General features: G+C 41.7%; 1 protein-coding gene across 1 annotated transcript in view; it reads right to left on the bottom strand.

Moving 5' to 3' along the window:
• Positions 1–19,957, bottom strand: part of dag1 (dystroglycan 1) — a 42,704-nt gene extending 22,747 nt beyond the window's left edge. Inside the window, exon 1 of the mRNA XM_033966124.2 lies at positions 19,543–19,957. The gene's annotated coding sequence lies outside the window, so the exon portion shown is untranslated. The remainder of the gene's footprint in view (positions 1–19,542) is intronic.
• Positions 19,958–21,747: the final 1,790 nt, after the last annotated feature.

Below are 21,747 nucleotides of genomic sequence, written 5' to 3'. Positions count from 1 at the left end.
CATCTTCATTTTCGATGTCTAAAAGTATTCGCAGTTGCCAGTGTTTTCTTTTTCTTGGAATCTAATGTTTTTTGGGGGTTTAAATGTCGCTGACCTCGGGTTTAGGCCTCGAAATGCTTGACAAATGTGTAGATGATAAAAAAAACACAACATTTATGAATAAAAGTTTTAAAAATCACTGTGGAAAGTTGGAATATCTTTGTTCCTGGTTTTGAAGGGCTGAAAAAACATCATCTTTCAGAATACAATTGATTTATTTCTTTGATTGCGCTCCTCTTTTGGTCATTTATTGAGTTTTAACATATTAATAAAAGCCAAATTTAATATATAAACTGGACAAAAGTCGTAAAAGTGAAGACATTTCGCCGCTTCTTCAGTTCTGTTCTGTTTTTACACGTTACAACTATCACTCCAAGCAACAACAGTCGAATATTTTCTATTTACGTATTTGGAAAAAGAGCCAAATCTCCAAAATACTGCGAGGACTGTTAAGTATCAACACGGGTATAAATACATTTGAAGGCATGACACCCTAAGCTGGGGTGGACTCGGGTTGCGGGGACATCTTTAAAAAGAACAGTGAGCTGGACGCCGTTTTTACTGCAGCTCATCCTCTGTAGATGAACAGACTGGAGGTGAGCGGCGGCGTCTGGCGGCGTGACAGAGGATGTTATGAGAGTAAAGGTGAGAGGCTGCTAGGGGATAAAATACTGTGCTAAAAATGGAAATGGAATGGGTTTAAAGCAGGGCTGGGCAATTACTCGTATTTTAACCGAGATTCAGTCACGTCTAATGGTCACTGATGTAGTTTTTATAGAGATCTGCAGCCAATTCTGAGTAAAATCATGAGGTTTTCAAGTATTTTCTGTGCTAAATGTCACTAATAGTCTTGTTTAGGTGCATAAAAAGTACAAAAAAGTGGTTTGATTTCTTCTTTTTAATGACAAATCAACACAATCGAGATCCATCAATATGAGAAATACAATTGTGCTACGTGTTTTTTACCACATCACCAGCCCTCGGATAAAGGATAAAAGGTATTTTCTGGGTATAATCTGCTTTTGAATTATTAAAAAGGTCCAGTTAAAAACATTTTCCAAGTATTTAGGCTTAACGAGGTGGATCCACGTCTTTAGTATCACCTTCAAACTTTAGAAATACTTCACAAAACTTCTCCCTGTACTCACTGTAGTACTTTGGTCGCCATTAAATCTGAGTAACGTTCTTGTGGTCGAAGTGTATTAAAGGAAACAGACGAGAGGAAGTGGTTGTTTCTAAATTTAGACACTCACGCGCTCGACAGGTGACGCTGACGCTTTGACGACTACAATGTGACCCGGGACAAACAGATTTGCACCGTTCGCACGACCTACCGCTGCCGTTTTTTATCGTAACCGTCCAAAAAAATAAAAGCTCCACTGGATCAACTCAACTGTGATGCCAATAAAGAAACGTTCCTCACTTAAGGCCAGTTTAATTAGCATCAAGAATCCAGTAACGCAACACTGAACAGTCAATAAAATGTCAGAATATCGCTTCACTCACTCGCGTCTGTCTGCTGAGCCGCTACGACACGAGAATGAGCCATATGTGCAACCATACGGCGGGAAAAAGAGGGTCTGTGTGTCATGCCAGAAGTACGACAGCTCTGCCTAAAATACCTACAACCACCCGCTAAGTTTGGAGCGATGCTAATAGTTACATTAGCACTGGAGTTGAAAACTACAATCCAATTTGACTGGGAACAACGGGGTCTAAGGAACACGATGTTTTAGGGACAGACCGATATATATCAGCCTTAAATCTGCAGCAAAGGATCATGTTTTTGTTTGGGTCGATCAGCTGCTTAAAAAAACACACACAAAGCTTTATATTAACACTTAAATATCAAGAGGGAGCTGCGCAAAACGTGACTGCTCAGTTTTCTAACAAGTCTGTGAGGGAGTGTAGTAAATTTAAACGACATAATTTGGGGAAAATGATCAAAATCAGCACAAAAAATATCAGCAGATTGTTTAGAATCCAGAGCAACAAAATCCATAACTTCCTCCATAAAAAGAAAACACCAAATCACATGACCCCGTTTATATCTCTGCAATAATGTTCTGAAGGTCATGAGAGTTTAGTTTCTTATTTACGTTTTAATTCCAAACATCTCACCCACTCAATCTTATTTTTACCGGAGGATATTTGAGGAAAAACTCAAATCTCCACCTACACAAACAGCTGAGCGAAAATAAGCCCCAGTGGACAGTTCCGGACACTCCTCAATCGCACTTTGATACGACGAGTTCAAATATCCACGTGGCGGCTGGAAGCAGATGTGAACCTGCCTCTTAAAACACCGAGGATTGTGGGAAACTAAAGGGAGTGGGGCAGAAACAACACACAGAGGGACAAGAAAATAGAACATCACCTCAGAGAAGACTCAGGGCACCTCCAGGAAAAGACACGATACAGAAAATACAGAAAATACAGATAATAGAGTCCATGCAGAATGTCAGGGCCACAGGGACATGTGTGTGTCCCTCACACCGCCCTGACACACATATGTGTGTATGTTCACTCACACCGCCCTGACACACACACACACACACACACACCCCTACACACTCGTGACACACATGTGTAAGACGTGTGCAGTGTGTGGGAGTCGTGCCAGTGGAATTCACCTGACATTAAATTCATTTTGGAGGAAAGTGCAACACCAAGAATTTGCATAGAAATTGTTCAAAAGGCCTCAAAGAATTCTAAGACCTTGAATTATTCTTATGAACAGTTTCATAAGCTGTGTCTCTTTTTTATGAAAAATCGTTAAAAAAAAAAGAAACTTTTTCCCCAAAGGTGGAGGCATCAAACCCCCTCCATAAAACACACGTTTCACAGCGTCATAAAAAAACATTATAAAATGTTTGTTTTCTGATCCTCTGAATATTAGTGATCTGATATTTTCAAAAGTATAAAAGAGACAAGCTTCATATTCTGTTAAAAAGGTTTGGACAATGACTCTTCAGTGTCTCCAGAGAGCACCAGGACCACCTCACTGCAGGACCACCTCACTGCAGGACCACCTCACTGCAGGACCACCTCACTGAAGGACCATCATGTCACATGTGTCCACTACAGTCACATTTTGGTCAGATCTGGCGTCTGGAGTGAAAATGTGCAAAATCACTGTAAGTGAAGCAGATGAAAGGACTTTACAGAGGACGAACCCCAGGTAAGACCAGAGGAGTAACAGAGGAGTAACAAGAGGAGTAACAGCAGAGTAACAGAGGAGTAACAGAGGAGTAACAGAGGAGTAACTGCACATTATGGAGTCATTTCATTCAATCAAAGCAAAACTGTTTAAGAAACAGCAGTAACTGAAACAAACATTAAACAGCAGGTTTGGAAAACACAGAGGCCTCAGTCACAAGAGAACAAACTGGGACCTGAAAGTCATTTCAGAATATTGTGGTCAGACACAGACAGACACACAACACACAGAGATACACACACACACACACACACACACATGTATTTGTATAAACCACATATGGATGAGTATTTAATCTTATAAATATTGCTACAATAAACCAAAGGAGTTTGATCATCTGGACTGAGTTTAAACTTGTACAAAGTGAAAACAGTAAAGACACACTCTGTAACATGACGTGACGTGGTCTTTCCGGACCGCCCAGTGCTCTGAAAACACCGCGGTTACTCTTCTGACAGCAGATGGAGTTACCTCAGACATGTCATTTATTATGTCCCAAAACAAGGAACTAATCCAAATATAAAGGCTCATAAACAAACTCAATAAAAGATCATCCCTCCACAAGTGAACACGGCAGATAAACAGAAAAATAACTTCCACTGCTTCAGCCTCGACATGAGAATAAACCAAACAACAGTGAAGAGATGGAGGAAGCACAACGTGGAGCTCAAAGGAGGAGCTTCAAACCAGACTTGATGTTTTGGTGTTTCCTGTCGAGTCACAAGTGTCTAACGACGCACAATAATATAAGACACTTTCAATGAGCTTTGTGAGGGACCGAACTTTGTGTAAATGCAGTTTTTTTTTTCAAAACGAGTATTTAATCAAAGATGAATGAAAAATATAAACGATCACAGTTGGGTGGGATCATGGGAAATGCAGTTTCTTTACAGTCGCAGCCAAACATGTGTCCACTTTGATTAGACTTGTGTTTTGAAACATTGGGGCGTCAGCGTTTTCACCAGTCGCTCTTATAAGGCTGTGGGAGAGTGTGCGGGGATGCTTTTGAGTGTGCGTTTGTGCGTTTGTGTGTGTTTGTATGCATTTGTGAGGTAACGGCTCATAAGGGGCAGAGCATTCACACGTCTCCGTTGGCTAATTATAACAGTGCAACTGCAGCAAAAACGAAACATGAAAGAATTACCAAACGCACCGAGACAAAGGGAATGAAAGAGGGAATACAATTATTGTTAAATACAGCGTAGGCGGTTGGAGTAATTACATTTCACCTTGCCATCGTCTCTATAGAAGGAAAAAAAATACAGATATATCCTCTGCAGATCCTATATCGTATACAGTTTCTAGTTTTCCGTCCATGCAGCGTGCTCCTGTCATTGTACGTATTTCCATGCATATACACACAGCCCCGCAGAGACCACCAGCCCGGCGTTTGGCGTTTGAGATGCAGTGACAGCTGGGGGCGAGCGGTCACATCATGTGCGTCTGCGGGAGAGAGAGAGACAGCTGGAGACAGTTGCCAGCGTGACGAGAAAATGACAACACGCGACCTTCGATACGCTCGGACGAACATACACGGAGCAAAGACGTGGCCCTCGTTTTCTCCTCGACTCGCGACCCCTTCTCTCCCCGCAGCTCCAGGGACTTGCTAATCTGAGCACTTTAATCGCGGGTGACGCTTCAGTCCGTGAACTTTTTACCCCAGGTATCGTCCTGTTCCCTCCGAGGCTGCCCCCTTCCCCCCCGTGCACTTCGCCTTTGACAGATCTTATGGGACAGAACAGTAATAGTGGAATCATTGAGGTCTGCGTTATTTATTAGCGTTCATGTGCGTCGCGTTCTCCATTAGTACAAAATTAAGGAAAAACATATAGGCCCATATTTAGAGCTGGGTTATCTGCAGTTACAGACGGTCAAAGAGTTTTCTGTAGACTCTAAATAGATTAAAGTTTATAATAAGAGTCATAACGAATAAACATATGGCAGAGCGTTAAGGCCAAACTAATTAGAAAAACCAAAACTAAAAGTATTTCTCATTTTGATACTGAAAAAACATCCAATACCAATCAAAATCGCTATTAAAAAACAGTCAATTTTGTCCATCTCTCAAGTCGTTTGCAGCATCTGAGGCGAAAAAACAAGGTCAAAAGTTCAGCGTGAGCACAGAGGTTCCACAGTCGTACAAACTTTACGCAGTCGTGAATCTATTTCCTCCCCAAATAATCACAAATTATGCCAAAAAATGATGCCTCAGGTGCTTTTCCTGCAGATGTACTTCCCCACCGGCCTTTGAGAGTTCCATTTACCTGCACCGTGCTTCCCGTTTCACACCCGGGCGTTTCAGATAAGCCCGACTAATCGAGGGCGGCCATATTGTCAGAGCCGCTCCGATAATACGCCGCGGTTCATGCGAGTTTACCGCAGTGACCTGGAAAGATCTACAGGCAACGAGCAACACGTGGATTGTTATTTTTGCTGGAATCGACCCCGCTGTGTGCGACGGGTTCAGGTTTGGCGTGTTCGTTCTGTGGATGCGTCTCTGCGCTGATGAGGCAGCAGTGATACCCATCTCCTTCCATTCCCCAGGTGGCGCAGGTCATCAATTTTCATCTGCGCATGTCCTATCTGGTCACCAGGTTTATAGACATCCTGGATGCAAAAGCCGCCAGTCAGCAGGCGAAAAACGAACAGAAAGAAACAGCCAAGCACACAGAAATATGCAGTAAAACTTTAACTACACAAATAACTACATCGTCAGTAGAAATCTGACCAGCGTTCCGAGACCAGACTTAAAAGGAACGAGTGAGCTGCTGACGCACAGATTCTCTTCTCCAAAACGACGAGAGCTTCATTGACTGATATGACGGACGGACTGGTGCTGTGTGTGGTTTGGAAAGAAGTTACTGTAAATACTTCAATGGATACAGTCAGTTTAGTCAAATTAAACTGGCCACACTGTTATAAACTTAGACCATGTTGGTATTATAAAAAAAGTGTCCGGGTGCAGTCAGGGGTCAGCGTGTCCGTCGTGCTCAGAATTATAAAAAAAACACGAGGAGCATTTAAATTAAAAACACGATCTGGCGTCGGTTTAACCTCTGCATGTCTCTACATTTGTGCGTTTTCTCCTACAATCATCAAACACAGCAACTATCCCCATGTTCCAGAGTATAAACCTTTAGCGCGTATGCTAACGCTCATGTAGCAGGTTCTCTTCCCCCTCCCCTCACGTTACTCCGCCTCCCGGTCGCTCCGTGGTCACCGCAGACGTCTCATCAGCGGCACACATTTCTTTATCTGGCCGTGATAATAGCGGACCAGCTGATAGCCTTCAGCCGCAGCAGAGTGACCTCCAGCTCGCCGGCCGGGTTTTAAAAGGCCGTCCCCCATCGGCTAAATTTATCACAGTTAAATAGACCAGTCCAGGCCGGCGCTGGCGATACTTTAAACCGTGTCCTTATTCTGATATTTATCACCAGATTATTTCACCCACCTCGGCTCTGAGTGCTACTTTGTTCTGCTGTAAATAGATTTTGGTAAATGTCAAGAGAAATCAAAGTCGAATATTTCCTAAATTACAGAAAATGAAAACGCGAGGGATACTCAGACGGGTTTGCCCGAGTGTGTCCCAAAATGGCTCCTCAATTTCCCCGATAAAGAAAATGACATCTGTGGATTAGAAGCATCTGAGGAGGTTTAAGTTTTGTTTTTGGTTTGAACACGAACAGAAATGAAGACTGACAGAAATGGAGTCTTAAATTAGAAGCAGAAGAGAATATGACATTGTTGTTATAGGAAAAATTAGAATAAATATACGGATTATTAGAAAGCTCTTAAACGAAGACAGAACGGAGAATGAACGTGAGGCGAAACACGACAGACGGACAGGAAAAAGATTAAATTTAGACTTAAACTACAGAGGTTTCAAAGTGTTTTCTGCATAAATGTAATAAATGTATTAAAGTTTTTCATGGTGTAATGTCTTCATAGAAAAATATGTCATTTAATGTGGAATAATTACCACAGTGACGAGTTTTTGGTCCATTCAGAACTGAAACATGAACAGATCGAGGTTTAAACGTCTTGTCTTTGGAGTAAACAAACTCCCACTGAAAAATTGCCCCAAAAACTCAAATTCTGCCTTATTTTTAGGAGTTAAAACTTTAATAAACCAGACTTTGAATGAGATCTCAAAAAAACCTTGTGTCAAAATGTTTTAAGGGGTGATTCTTACGTCGCTGAGGGGGAAATGCATCTGGAGAAAACAGCCTCGGAATTTACAATGTATAGAACTTTATGGCTGCAAGTCGATTAAATGAAGTCTTAAAAACATCTTTGAGTGGAGAGTGGACTATTTCACCATTTCCACATGAGAACCTGAACGAGAGACAAAAGAAACACCCTAAAAAAGTAAAAGAACGGACAAATGTATAGTTCATAGTAAAGCATAAAGGCTCTGGCAGCTGCGGCGAGCGTCAGTGGATTAAACGAGTATCTGTGCGACTGAAAGGTTGAACGCTGTGAGTGAATATGTGCTGCCTACAAGATCCACACAGGAGCTGGAAAACAGGGAGTGAAGAGCAGACTGTAATGCAGAGTTTGCTCTTGGAGGCCTGTCAGTCTGTATCGGGCTGTCAATGGTGAAACTGGGAGCAGATAAACACAAACAGACAGACACGGGCGGATTTAGAGAGTGTTTAATGCTGTGGTAATGTTATTTAAAGCAGCGATCGGGAGGTTTGCATGGACAGAGATTAGAAAGAACACAAAAGTGGACAAAGTTTGCATTTGCACAGATACAAGTTGCACAATTTAACCTCCTAGGACGTGGAATTCACATATTTGACGACACATTTTGGGTCGTCCAGGCCACAATGCACATTTTTTTAGAACAAAAACAACAGCAACAATGCAAAAATGTTAAAGTTCTTGTTTTATTGCAGCACTCTGATTCTATGGAATAAAGCATGCGTTATAAATAAAATCTGTTATTATTTATTATTAAAAATATTCAATTTGGAATATTTTAAGAGTTTAGAATGTTAGGAATATTTTTTATTTGTTGATTTATTTATTTTTTTGGTAAAGGCACATGTCTCCTGCTCCTGTCTGCAGCTCTTCGCATGAGACACATTGATCCAAGAGGCACAATTGTTGTTTCTCATTTTGTTTTTACGTCAGGACGAATGTTGCTCTGTTCAGGAACTTAATAAATAGTTTTTGCAAATCATTATTAAACGTTATATCAAAATGATCAAAGCCTAGACCCAATGTCCTCATACGTGGACATCATTTTTCTCATAATTTAAAAAGATTATCCTTTATTTTTTACACCCATCAGGTCCAAATCAGCCCAAATAACAAAGATAAACAACTAAATCCATGCAAAATTCAAGTCTTAGGAGGTTAAGAAAGTTCAAGCTAGACTAAGTATTTCAAAAATGTGCACATTCGAATGCAATTTAGATCATTTACAGTGACCAGAACCAAAAAACCCTACGACATAACTCAACACGGTCACACTCCCACATCAGAACAGGCTGTGTAAGCGTTTCTCATGATGTTTAGTCTAAATGTAATTAGCAGGACACAAACTTGGAGCTCCTCAGTCAGACACAGACGCAGTTACTCCCACAGTGACCACGCCTCCTTCTGAGGGACCAGAGGCGGACTCCAAACTCACTGCCACATAACGACACAGCTCGCTCGCCTCGACTTTCAAGCTCTGTCCGCCCTGATGACTCTCTCAGCTTCTCCTCCCTCCCACTTCTCTCTTGGGTAAGTGGGTGACAGTCTCTTAAAGTGCAGCCCTGTATTTTGTGATAGTGTCCAGCAAACAATGAGCACGGAGGCTGCGCTAGAGCGACCCCCGCTGCAGAATAACAACCAACCGGGGGAGGAACTTGCCTTTTCTGCGTCTCTTTTCCATACACAAACCAGCAGAACGCAAACGCCGCATCACAGTCCACGGGAAAATTACACACAGTCACCAATTTCCCTCTGATTTGATTGGATAATTTAAAACAGTAACGACTTGAATAGGCTGTAAAATCTGATTACACCAAACAATAACATTATTTTTCTTGGCTTTGTAAACGCGGTACAACATTTACACACCGCAGCCAAACTGAATTCATATCATTCCTCTGGATCGCGGCTGATTAAAGACCAAAGCTCGCAGAGGCTGAACACCTGGTTTGAGGTGGACTTCAAGAGCAGTCTGAGCCGAGCAGCAAATCCATCATCTGCGCCGCGTTTAAGGTTTGTATCGTCAGTTGGAAGAGCGCCTTTGGCTTGTGCGTGTCCTGTTATTTGTTTCTTGCCTCCCTCTTTTACCCTCTGAAGTCGTCCTGCAGATTTCACAAAAGCTTTCCGAATATAAACATCTACAAATCTGACTTTTGAAGGGTTAATCATCAGCAGAAGACAAAAACGCAAAAGTATTCAACTAAAACTACCAGGATACGGCTGCGGTTTGATTGGAAAAAACCCAAGACGAAGCAGTTTCACGCAGTAATTTGCACGTTCGATAATAAAATATAGACCAAAGTGGCCTCCTGTAAGTTTAAAATGCTCCAACACGTTTCATCGTACGAGTTTACATCAGGGACATCAAGACCGAAACGTGTCGGGGTTCAACTCGATTAAAACGTGCCATAATCAATCTAAGAAAATGCTTTGTTTTGTGCGTTTTTTGTACTATTTTTACTGCTTTTCATCACCGTCTGGACGTCCACGACTCGCTCCGTGGTTCGTTTGTTCATTTGTTCGTTTCACAATGTCTGAATGCAAATTACGACCAAACACCAACCGCAGACAAACACATTTGGACTCACAAGTCAAATATGAAATTCATGAACAGTGCTAAATATAAACTGTGCAAATATAGATACCTGAAGGACACTGGGGGAAGGTTATATTTCACCGCCGCCGCCGCCATCCGCCTCTTATGCTTTCTCACTTTCCATTAACCTGGTTTCTCTCTCACCTAGCTCCCCATTCCTCCTCATCTCAGAGTTTTTCCGCAGCCACCAAGTCCAATCAATCAAGACCATCCCATTACTACCACCCCTGTCAGTCCCTGAAATCCTCCTCCGTCCTCTTTCTACGCCGCACATATCCGGAAATACACACACACGCACGCACAAAATGACCAATCTTCATACAAATATGCTCATGAACCGCACTACATTTCACAGGCGGCGCGTCGTCATGGCGATGTGAATCATCAACGGGCACTGGCAGACGACAGCTCTTGTCCCTTTGAATGACTGCCCATCATAAAAAGGGGAGATTGACGGATGAATGGGCGGGGTGAAAAAGCAGCTCGATGGTGTGCGGATGGGTGGGTGGATGGGTGGGTGGATGGGTGGGCGGGTGCAGAATCGAGGAGTAAATGGGAGGGTGCGTAACGACGATGAACGCGTGACTCATGACGTCCTCGTTCGTTCAACCGTTTCACAAATGACACTTGGAGATTTTCATTTTTGCCTCGTGATGCGTTCGAGTGTTTACTTCCCGCTGCGTTCGTCTGTTTGAGAATTAATTTTTTAGCGGATTGAATCGTAGAAAACCCCCTCTTATTACTGACCAAAATGTGCACGCGGCGTTTTATTCTCAGGCTCACCAGCTTCAAGAGCAAACTCCAATCACAGGTTTCACTCGAGTCAAGTGCTCTTAAAACTAATTAATGACTAACTAACGATTAACCATTTCAGGCCAAGAATATCTGAGTGTTCACCAACCGACACTCTTTTAATTTGAATTAGCACAGTACGTATTAATCAATGCGCCTACAAAAAAGTTTACACATAAATATGCCGGAGTTAGTTACATTTAGACATTACACCAGACAGACAGAAACGCACAACAACATGATATTAAACTATTTACAATCAACAAAAGTGCCTCAGTCTAGAGCAGGGACGTCAAACTCATTTTCACCAACAGCAAAATGGTCGCCCTCAAATGGCCACATGTAAAATAAACGCAACTACTTTTTTAACTCGTTCATTAACTGTCTCGGTGTTTATTTCTTATTTATGTTACAAATATCACATATACATTTCCATAGATGTAAAAAAATGGCTGTACAACTGTATCTCCTGATAAACTCACATTTTAAGACAGTCAAGACAGTTAATTTATCTTGTTGTGGGCCACATAAAATGACATGGAGGGCCACATTTTGCCCGGGGGCCTTGAGTTTGACACATGTGGTCTAGAGTATAAAGAGCCCAAGACAAAAGGATATTCATCATTCATTCATTTCGTTCTGCGCCTTTGTATATCGCAGTCTCCTCTTGTTCATGCTCTGGTGTTTATCCCAGTATTATTTTTTTTATTTTATCAATAAAATCCTTTAAAGTTGGAGGAGAAACTTGTGCGTTCTGATTCTGCCGCGCTGCCTGTGAGCAACGTGAAACCACCTCGTATTTGTGTCAAACTCTAGTGTATGTGCGATTGTTTACACTGAGTATACATCCCGTTTTGTGTGTGGAAGGGGCCGTGTGTGCGACCCCATCACGAACAATGTCACAAAGCTCACACACACATTAGGACACACACACATTAGGACACACACACGGCGCTGGTGTGAAGTGGCTCTGCTGCTGTTTGGCTGTTACATTTAACATGTCAGCTTCTCTCAGTCTCATTTCCTGCGCCTGCTGTATTTGTCTTCTCCCAGTGTTTGAAAAAGCCCCGGGCCAGGTGGACGGGGCGACCCGTTAGCCCGAGTCAACAGAGCGCACAAACTGAAAGAAAAGCCCATTTTCTAAACTGTGACAATCCTTTGAAAAATCACTGGTTTGTTTCTTCTTTAAAGCTTTTCTCTAAAATGTCATTTTTCCTGCACTTGAGTGTTCCGTCTCTTTGAGCTGAGCTGCAATGCGTTTGTCAAGTTAATTATTAATTACAAGCCATACAAATATTCTCTAAAGCAGAAACGCCACATGACAGATAGAATTTGCTTTTTAAATGTGTCTCAGTGTTGGATCCACACGCCAAAACAACTGCTGAGCTTTTCAATTTTAAAGCGACTCACTATCAAAGTCACTGTCAACCCATAACCCATATAAGTAAAGTGGAATAATATTAAATCTCGTGCAAGTGTCTTGTGGTTTTATCTGAGCCAGGAAGCACCACTTCATGCTTCTAAAGGGCCCCTGACTAACTCCCCCATTCAAAGAGTCTCCATGGCGACTGCTCCACGACGCTTTGACATTCTGTGGTTGTTTTGGCTGTTGTGCTAGAGCCGAATTCCTTCATGGATGACCAAGCAACATGTGCCGACATGTGGGCCCGTTTCCACTGCCTGAAAAAAACAATGTCACGAAAGCGTAAATCTGAACGGAAAGTGCTTATTTAGTGCGTTTTTGCGAGCGCCGCGGCTTTGGACAGAACAGAACTACACTGTGAATCGAGAACATATGACACAGATACTGGATAATCCTTTACAAGCAAAACAGTTGTAAAGTGCGCGGTCGCTGGCAAAACACGTTTCCGATTAAGTCTTCATTTTCACATTTTATAGAGATGCTCACAGATGATCTTTGGGATTATAAAGCCTCTGCTTAATGACCACGCGATGCAATGTGTTTAAATTTCACAGCATGTGGCTACTGTGGTGCCATTGAAATCAAATCCCAATTAGGTCCTCTCAAAGCAATAAGACTGTTGGCGTGGCTCTGGAATTCTTTTATGGTTGACCAGGCAACTCGAAGCACCATTTTGGCTCTATGTTCAGAAGGCTAACCAGGCAAAACAAGGGGGCTAATAAAACTGTCCACTGATAAGCAGTTAATGCCCCAGAACTAATTACTGCAGTGCCACCACTTTTTCTCTTCAGTGTGAAATACTTGCACACACTTGGACTGCTGATATCTTCTTCTTCCTTGGACTTTGCAGTGACTAAGGCGATAAATATGTTTAAATGTCGTCGTGATGGACTTCTTTTGTGAGGTGGACACGTTTCGAGACACGGAGTGACTAAAGTACGCTTATTATAGACCGTCACTGTCGGAAAATAAAGAAAATAACCACATTATCGCCTAGAAACTTGCTCGACGAGGCCATGTTCTTGTCCAAGTTCGGACTTTCCATCACCGTAACTCCGCAACCAATCGCGCCATCGTGTAAACTCAAACGCCGTCTCGAAGCAGAGGCATGAGGCTCTTTGAATACGTCACTGTCATTACGGTAATGTGCTTACGTCGCCCTCGAAGACGACCAATCAGAGCACAGGTGTCACCCGGATTTTCGTTGTTAGTTATTCGATGCGTCAACGGAAAACTACCGGCTGATATCATCTTCTTTGGATTTTGGAGTGACTAAGGCGATAAATTTGTTTAAATGTCGTCATGATGGACTTCTTTTGTGAGGTGGACACATTTCGAGACACGGTGTGACTAAAGTACACTTATTATGGACCGTCACTGTCGGAAAATAAAGAAAAACGACTAAATTAGCACCTAGAAATTTGCTTTACGAGGCCTGGTTCTTCGCCGATAAACTCGAGATTGCGGACTTTCCATCACCGTAACTCCGCAACCAATCGCGCCATCGTGTAAACTCAAACGCCGTCTCAAAGCAGAGGCATGAGGCTCTTTGAATACGTCACTGTCATTACGGTAATGCGCTTACATCGCCCTCGAAGACGACCAATCAGAGCGCAGGTGTCACCCGGATTTTCGTTGTTAGTTATTCGATGCGTCAACGGAAAAACTCCAGGCTGATACTTCCTTTAACGTGATTTTAATGGCTAAAAAAGGCTAAAAAAGGCTAAAAGTCGAAGCGATACTGGTCTATAATGTGCTCACTCTTTCGTCACTGCTTTTGCTCTTCAAATCTTTATTTAAAAACGAGTAAATACGAGCTATAACCGTAATCGCAAACTGCCTGTAAACAAAGACGAAATTCAGTTACCTAAAGCCCTGAGTGCAAAGAAAGCTCCGAGACTCGCCATTGGTTCTCCTGAGACGGGCACTAAAACAAGCCCAGTATCAGTGACATACAGGCCTGGGCAGTTAGCTCCACTGATCGCTCATAATGGCGCTACCGACTCGCCGCGCCATCTCCCTGTGCAGTCATACACAGCTATGTCAGCCGCAATTATACCGCCAACTGCCACTCGGAGCAATGCACAGAGCTATAAAAACATGGCAGCAATGTTTTCCCGCTCTCAACTGCTCTGTTTGAAAGCATTTACTTATCTATTGCATTATTTAAAGCGTAATCGTTTCTCTTCATTGTCCGGAGTGAATTTGGTTTAAAGGAAACTGAATTTGCAGCAGAAAAGATGTTTATATTACAGCACGAAGCCGCACTTTTGGGTCAAATCTAATTAAAAACCAACAATAATTGAGGAGATTTACTAAAACAGATGGCAAATAGACGTAACATTTACCCACACGCGCTTTTCCGAGCAGAGTTAACCCGTTTTCGCCGGTTTTATCGCTAAAAACAAGCGTCACTCGACTAAATCACTTCCAACTTCCTCATTGCGACTCTCCAGCTCTTGGTTTTTAGTGCAGTGCATCTGTGTGGGATCTTAAACGTGGGCGGTTGTTGTGTCTTGTTTACAGAGTCTTGTACGTTTTTATTCGCCATGACGGAAAACAAAACAGTCGACTAATAGAGGTGACAGCTGGGGAAACGCCATTACGACCAAAGTGCTGAAGGAGCACTTTGAATGTCAGTCCCGTGAATGTTACAGCCGCTGGCCACATTATGGATTCATATTCTTTAAAAATACATGTACATTTAAGGATACGAGCTCTTTTTTTAACTCTCATTTTGACAATTGCAAATGGTTCCTTCACTGCAGACGTGACCCACAAATATCAACTTTTACTTCAAAATGGCAGAACAAACAAAAACAATAAACCAGATAATATATTTGAGGATTAATTCATGTTTTGTTTTGGTTTTTTTAGTTTTTATCATGTGTTTTTTTACAGGAAAATGCTGCCTCAGTGGGTCAAAAAAGCCAAATGTAGAGGTAATATAATAGATTTTGAAGTGTGATGTATTTCTGAAGTAAATATAGATGATAAATAATAATACTGAAACTAAACTATAACGGAGAAATCTACAAAAAAAAGTTTCTACATGGACAATATTGTTAAAAAAATATGGGCTGCAGGTTTGGTGTGTCCTCAGTTACTGCAAATCGTCAGAATGAATAAAAAACATTTGTCAAATTTGTTTAACATTATTGGCTTAGATTTATCTTATTGAATTGGAAACAAAAAAAAAATCCTCCCTTTTACATTAATCTATTGTGTGACAAAATGAAACATGTCCAACTACAAAAAAAAAATAAATTTGTACTTAGAGGGAAAGTGGACATTTTTCACTTGACGTGGGATGTGTTTCTGCAGCACTTTGACAAACAGGTGAATATGAAAGTACAGAGTGTGTTACCTGAGCCCCGCCCACCTCCCTAGATTTTTTATATTTTTTATTGAATTTCTTTATTTATTATTGAATGTATTTATTTATTTATACATTTTATTGAATTTATTTATTGTATTGAATTTATAAATTGTATTGAAATTATTTATTTTTAATTGAATTTCTTTATTTATTAATTATTGAATGTATTTATATATTTTATTGAATGTATTTATTTTTTGTATTGAATTTATGTATTTATTTTTATTTAATTTATGTATTTATTTAATTTATGCATTTATTAAAATCATTATTATTATTATTTATTTTTTTACTACACCTATTAAAAACTTTAATTAAAAAAACAACAACATGGGCTACAATAAATAAATAAATAAATATCTAAATGCAACACTTAAGTAATTTATTTATCATTTTAGTTCATAATTCAACATTCTTCTGATTAAATAATAAAAAAATAAACCAAAAATGTCCCACTCAAAGAAAATCTTTCCACGATAAACACCGATCCCTTAAAGTGACTGTTCATGTGCCACGTCCTGAACGATAAGTCGATATCGTAATTATCACAATCCGCCGAAACATGGAGCACGTTTCAATAAAGTACAAGTACTACAACAAGTACTACAACATTTACACACTTTACAAACGTCTAAAACACTTTTCATTTCAAAGTTTGTGAAGGTGAAGCATCATGAGGGTTGAATTTAATGCTCTTTTTCATGAGGGTTGAAATTAATGCTCTTTACCTCCTAAATAATCCAGACCGTGCTGTTTGTTTAAGTTCGTTGGGCAGTTCGTTGTTGGTTCCCGCCCCCAAACCACAACGCCGCCGTGTCATTGGTTGGATCCGTCCGTGGATTCAAATTAGTGGTAGTGGGTGAACTCTGCTGCCAACGCCTTAAACTGTGGCTCCAGTGTGTATGATTCAACAGTATATTTAATTTAATATGCCTCTTAAGTACGCCATTAAGTAATTGGGGTAAATATTGTGCACTTAGCTAAAGAAAAGAGCTTAATAATGTCGAGATAAAGTTGACAGTCACCTTGAAAACTGAGCATAACCTTCCTCCCCGTTTAAAGCTCTTACACGTGGAAACAGCCCTTTTCTGCTAAACACCTCAAGTGTCTTCTGAGGAGAAATACACCGTCGACTCCTTTGATGCATAAATAAACAAACAGATGTTACTGCTGCAAAACAAGTACACAAAGTACACAACCAGACGCCGTAACACTCGTTTATATGTTAAAAGAGTAGATTTCTCTGGCCCAAAAGGCAGATTATTCAGTTTGAGTCAAGATGTCACCAATAAAACGGCAACTAATCCTTATTTTTGCAATGGATTCATCTGATTTTTAGTTGTTTCGTTTGTGAATGACTCAGTTTCACTCAGTTAGACCCACATCAAGTTAAACTGATGCTACTTGAAGCGTCTTGATAAAGTATATTTATAGACAAAATCTGTTTTTCATCACTAAACGCAGGATTACAATCATTCTGCTCCGTGTACTTTTGTCCAGACACATGCCATGGAGTAAATCTACTGTCTACAAATGTCAGATTATTTCATCGTTTAGTCGTGATTAACAGGAGTGACCTCTTCAGCCTGTTGTTTTTACTCACATTGTGCCTCTTTGTTCTTTCAGCTCAAACCTCAGTGAAGGTTGATAAAGTGCTGCACATCCAGACCAACACACAGAGAATTCAAATCCGTCTCCACAACAAAAACACCAGAGCAGCTGTACCTCCTGACGTTCTGATTCACCACTAAATAAACCTGTGATCAGCCGGAGTCACGGAGAGGACGGAGCTACTGTAATTTTCATACATCTGAGCCTCTGCACAGTCTCACACACACACAACACGAGACTGTGAGAAGAACACACACATATTCACCAAAGTGTGCGACATTTGTGCGACGACAGACCAAACTTATGTGCAAAGAAACTGACAGTCTGCTTCAAAGGAAACAGACTGTGGAGTGTTTCTGCAGCTTCATGAGAAAGAAACTACGATCTGTGCAGAGGATGTGTGTTAAAGTGCACATGACACACACAACACACACTCAAACACACACAACACACACTCAAACACACACTCAAACACAGGGTAGGCCGCAGAACGTCTGTATTTACTTCACTGACGACACCACAGAGCAGAGACACAAAAGAAGCTCTGGAGCTGCTGAGATGGTTTTGGTCTAAATCCACTGGACGTCCCGTGGAAATGGACGGCCTTCTAAACCTCCTCTATCAGCTGCTCACACAGAAGAATGGCCCCCACGGGAGCACTCAAAAACCTCCAAATTACCCATTACTTAACAGCTGAGTCCTTGATTTGTTTGGCCTGTATGGGAGGCTGAGCATGTTACAAAAATAATAGACAAAAAGATAAAGAGTCTCATTTTTAAAGCTTTGGAGCTTCACAATCTGTGATTTCATGTAAAACTGAACATGGACTGAATAAATATGAGGCCTTCAAAGGTCAGATTCAAACTCAACAGTGTAAAAAAAAACAGAGTCTGTGTGGACAAAGTACTGGGTATAGTATAAAGGTGATAGTTCACTTAAGTTCAGGTTTTCAAAAAGCAAATCCAGACAAATAAACATGATGATTTCCACTGTAGCTTAAAACGTCTGTGCTCTTAACTCAAACAAACAACAGGCCTGTGACTAAAATAACTGTGACCAATTAAAGCCAGGAGGTAATTTCCCCTCTCGTCTGTCTCACTCATCAGTTTGTATTATTATTATTTTGTGTTGTCCCTCGGTCAAAGGAGACATACCCAGACCCCGGCAGGCCGTCAAACGTCTCCATGGCAAAGCAGACGTGAGAGGAATCCAGAGGAGCTGGGCAAAAACATCCCTGGTACGCTCTTCACCTCTAAAGAGGTTAACCTTATTTAGACTGGCTGTTCCAATCACCCACACACAAGGCACCAGAGAAAGTGATGGAGTGCAGTGGGTTTACAGCGCAGAGCTGCATGGAATTAAAGCCCTGCTCAATCAAGAGGCAAAAGTAACTAAACACATTTGAGACTGACCTCCAAATAGAGTTCACCTGCAGGATTTTCTGTCAGTTTAAGGAGTTTCAGTTGATGCTTAAAATACTCCCTAAAGCTGTGACATACAGAGTGTGAGCTGGTTATGACAGGGACATTCTCACTGAGGCTCCTGGAGCTCAGCCGGCCCTGGCCTGGCTTTAAAATGCACCTGTTCAGTTTAGAAGCCAGAGGAATGAGCCTCTGTGGAGCTGAGACAAATGTGAGCTGCTTGGAGCTGTTTGGGTTCCTATTTGGTTCCATTTGGTTCCATTTGGGTCTGGTTTGGTTCTATTTGGGTCAGTTTGGGTCTGTTTTGGTTGCATTTGGGTCTCTTTGGGTGTGTTTTAGCTCTATTTGGGTCTATTTGGTCTGTTTGGTTCCATTTCACTCTGTTTGGTTCTGTTTGGCACAGGGGGAAGCACATCCGCGGTACAGCTCGGGCAGAAAGCAGGATGTCAGCTCTGGGGACGACAGAACAGGGCACAGACTCCACAGAGGAGGCAGTGGTTTAGATAAGTAGCCCTGAGAGCCGCTAATAACGCAGCCACAGCCTAAAAATATCCTCCACCGCGGACACGGCCACCTCTCCAGCGCCGCTCCTGCGAATCACAGGAGCCCCGCACAACAAACCCGGATGTACCGAGCCATCGAGCTTCCCCGTTCACGCCAGACTACACAAAAGACCGAGACACTTATCACAAAACAGCCGCTGCTTCCGTTTTGCAGTTTGTGTTGTGCGTAAAGCTCTTTTAACGCACCAAAGCGGCACGTTTCACCGCCGCGTCTACTGCGCCACGGGCTCCACACACACACACAAAACACACAACACACACTCAGGACAGGTTCATTCAACACTGTACTGACCGTCAGATCTCCAGATATATCCCCCCACGTCAGGTAAATCCTCTCCTCTAAAGGAAACAGGCGGCGGAGGCGACACAGCCACAGGATTCTCGTTCCCAGTAGGAGATTCTCGTTCCTTTTTGCGCCACGGACAAATATAGGCTCTGTGCTCGGTGTCAAATCTCCTGTATTCGCCCCTTTGGCTCGCGACAGGCTGTCTTCTGCTGCTCCAAAGTTAGCAGGGAAGTATTCACATCGGTATTCAGTGCAGGACCGAGGACGAGGACCGAGGACGAGGACCGAGGAGACGCAGCAGCGGCGCGCACCTCCAAAACAGAAGCTTTAAAAGGCACCGCGTCCTCCTCAGACTCTGTAGACTCCTGTAGACAAAGCACACGTCCGTATCCTCCAGTGTTCCTCTTCTCTAATGTCCGCCACTGAGCCTGAGGATGAAGAGTGGAAAGAGAGAGAGAGAGGAGGGGTCTGCCTGGATACTCCACCCCCAAAACTAACAGCCAGCCCCCTGCTTTTTTCAAACCCTTCCCTTTCATTCACTATATTTGTCTCCTTCCTAGTGTCCTGCCCTGGTGTCTTCTTCTTCTTCTTCTTCTTCTTCTTCTTCTTTTTAGTCCATGAGGTTTTTCTTCTGCTGGTGTCAGGCTCCTCAAGGCCACACACTCTAATCAAAAGCAAATAAATCAATATGTTTACTCCACACCTCCTCCCATAGAGTTATGATGATGGCATTGATCCAGACGATCATCATCCTGCCGATGTCGTTTATGTCGTGGAGGGAGACGCTCTGGACCGTCCCGATTCAGGACGAGAAGCAAAAACATGAGCCACGTTTGGACTAAAATGAGCCACTGAGCTGCAGCTGTGGAATGTCACGTGGAGATGGTTTTCTCAAGGACTTCAGGTGTGAAACATAAACATCCTCAACGCCTTTTTGGCTAATATTAAGGAAAAACATCTTTATTGCCAACATGTTGATAAGTTACAGCCCGTCCTGATTAAACAAACGGTCACGAGATACAGTTGGTGCTTTTTTAACTCAGAATCAGAATCAGAACAAACCAGGAACGTTCTTTGCTGATAAAGTGCAACATAAAACACTGAATAAGCACAAATAAAAACGTGCGTAAAGTTAAAAAAGATATGCTTAAAAGTCAAATAAAACACATAGAGGCAGAAATTTACAACAACAACGTCATAACAACAGAGCAAACGTGGATTTTTAAGGTGATCGATGTCGTAAAGTGTCCAGTTTAGTGCAGATATTATAAAGCACATGTGTCAAACTCAAGGCCCACAGGCCAAATGTTGCCCTCCACATCATTGTATATGGCCCTCGACAGGGTAAATTAAAAGGTATGATAGTCTTAACATGTCATTTTATCAAGAGATACGCAGTAATACTTTCATAGATGCTTAAAAAAGTCATAAATAATAAATATAGAAACAGTAAATTCAAAAGTTTAAAAAAAAAGTAGCTACATTTATTTTACATTTGGCCCTTTGACGGCAACCATTTTGATGATGTGAAAATGTGTTTGACGCTCATGGTCTAAAGCAGAGGCGTCAAACTCATTTTCACCGAGGGCCACGTCACCAAAATGGCCGCCATCAAGGGCCAGATGTGACTGTGGCAGGATAAATGTCACTAAATGTAAACAAATGTCATGTAAAATAAATGTAACTACTTTTAAACTTGTTAAATAATGTTTCTGTGTTTATTATTTATTCAAGTTGTAAATATTACGTGTCTGTGTAACTGTGTATTTCCTGATAAACTCACATTTTTAAAAGTGTGGATCTGGTCAGAACCTTCAGCTCTGCTTCAAAAACAGACTTTTTTAGCCTTTTAATTATTGGACAGTTTGTTGTTTTTCTTGCAGTCTAACTTTTTCACACTTAGCTCCGTGTTTTGTGTCAAAATGTCGACGTAGATTGGACCGACCGCCTCATAACACAAAAAACATACAGATTTTCTCCTTAAAGCACAAACTTTATTCACCTTTAGCGTCTTTCTTGAAACTTCCTTCCACGCCCACAATTTTCCTCTTCATGAACAATTTGGGATGATTATTTGCAAATATTTCTCAGTGTCACTTGTTGGGAAAATCTCATTAGTTTATTGTCAATACACACATTAAATCAGTATAGACTTATTTTAAAATGACAGTCAAGCCTTAATTTACCTTCTCACGGGCCACATAAAATGAC

The sequence above is a fragment of the Periophthalmus magnuspinnatus genome, chromosome 5 (genome assembly GCF_009829125.3).
Source record: "Periophthalmus magnuspinnatus isolate fPerMag1 chromosome 5, fPerMag1.2.pri, whole genome shotgun sequence".
Classification (NCBI taxonomy): Eukaryota; Metazoa; Chordata; class Actinopteri; order Gobiiformes; family Gobiidae; genus Periophthalmus; species Periophthalmus magnuspinnatus.
This window is presented reverse-complemented; position numbering and strand designations above follow the sequence as displayed.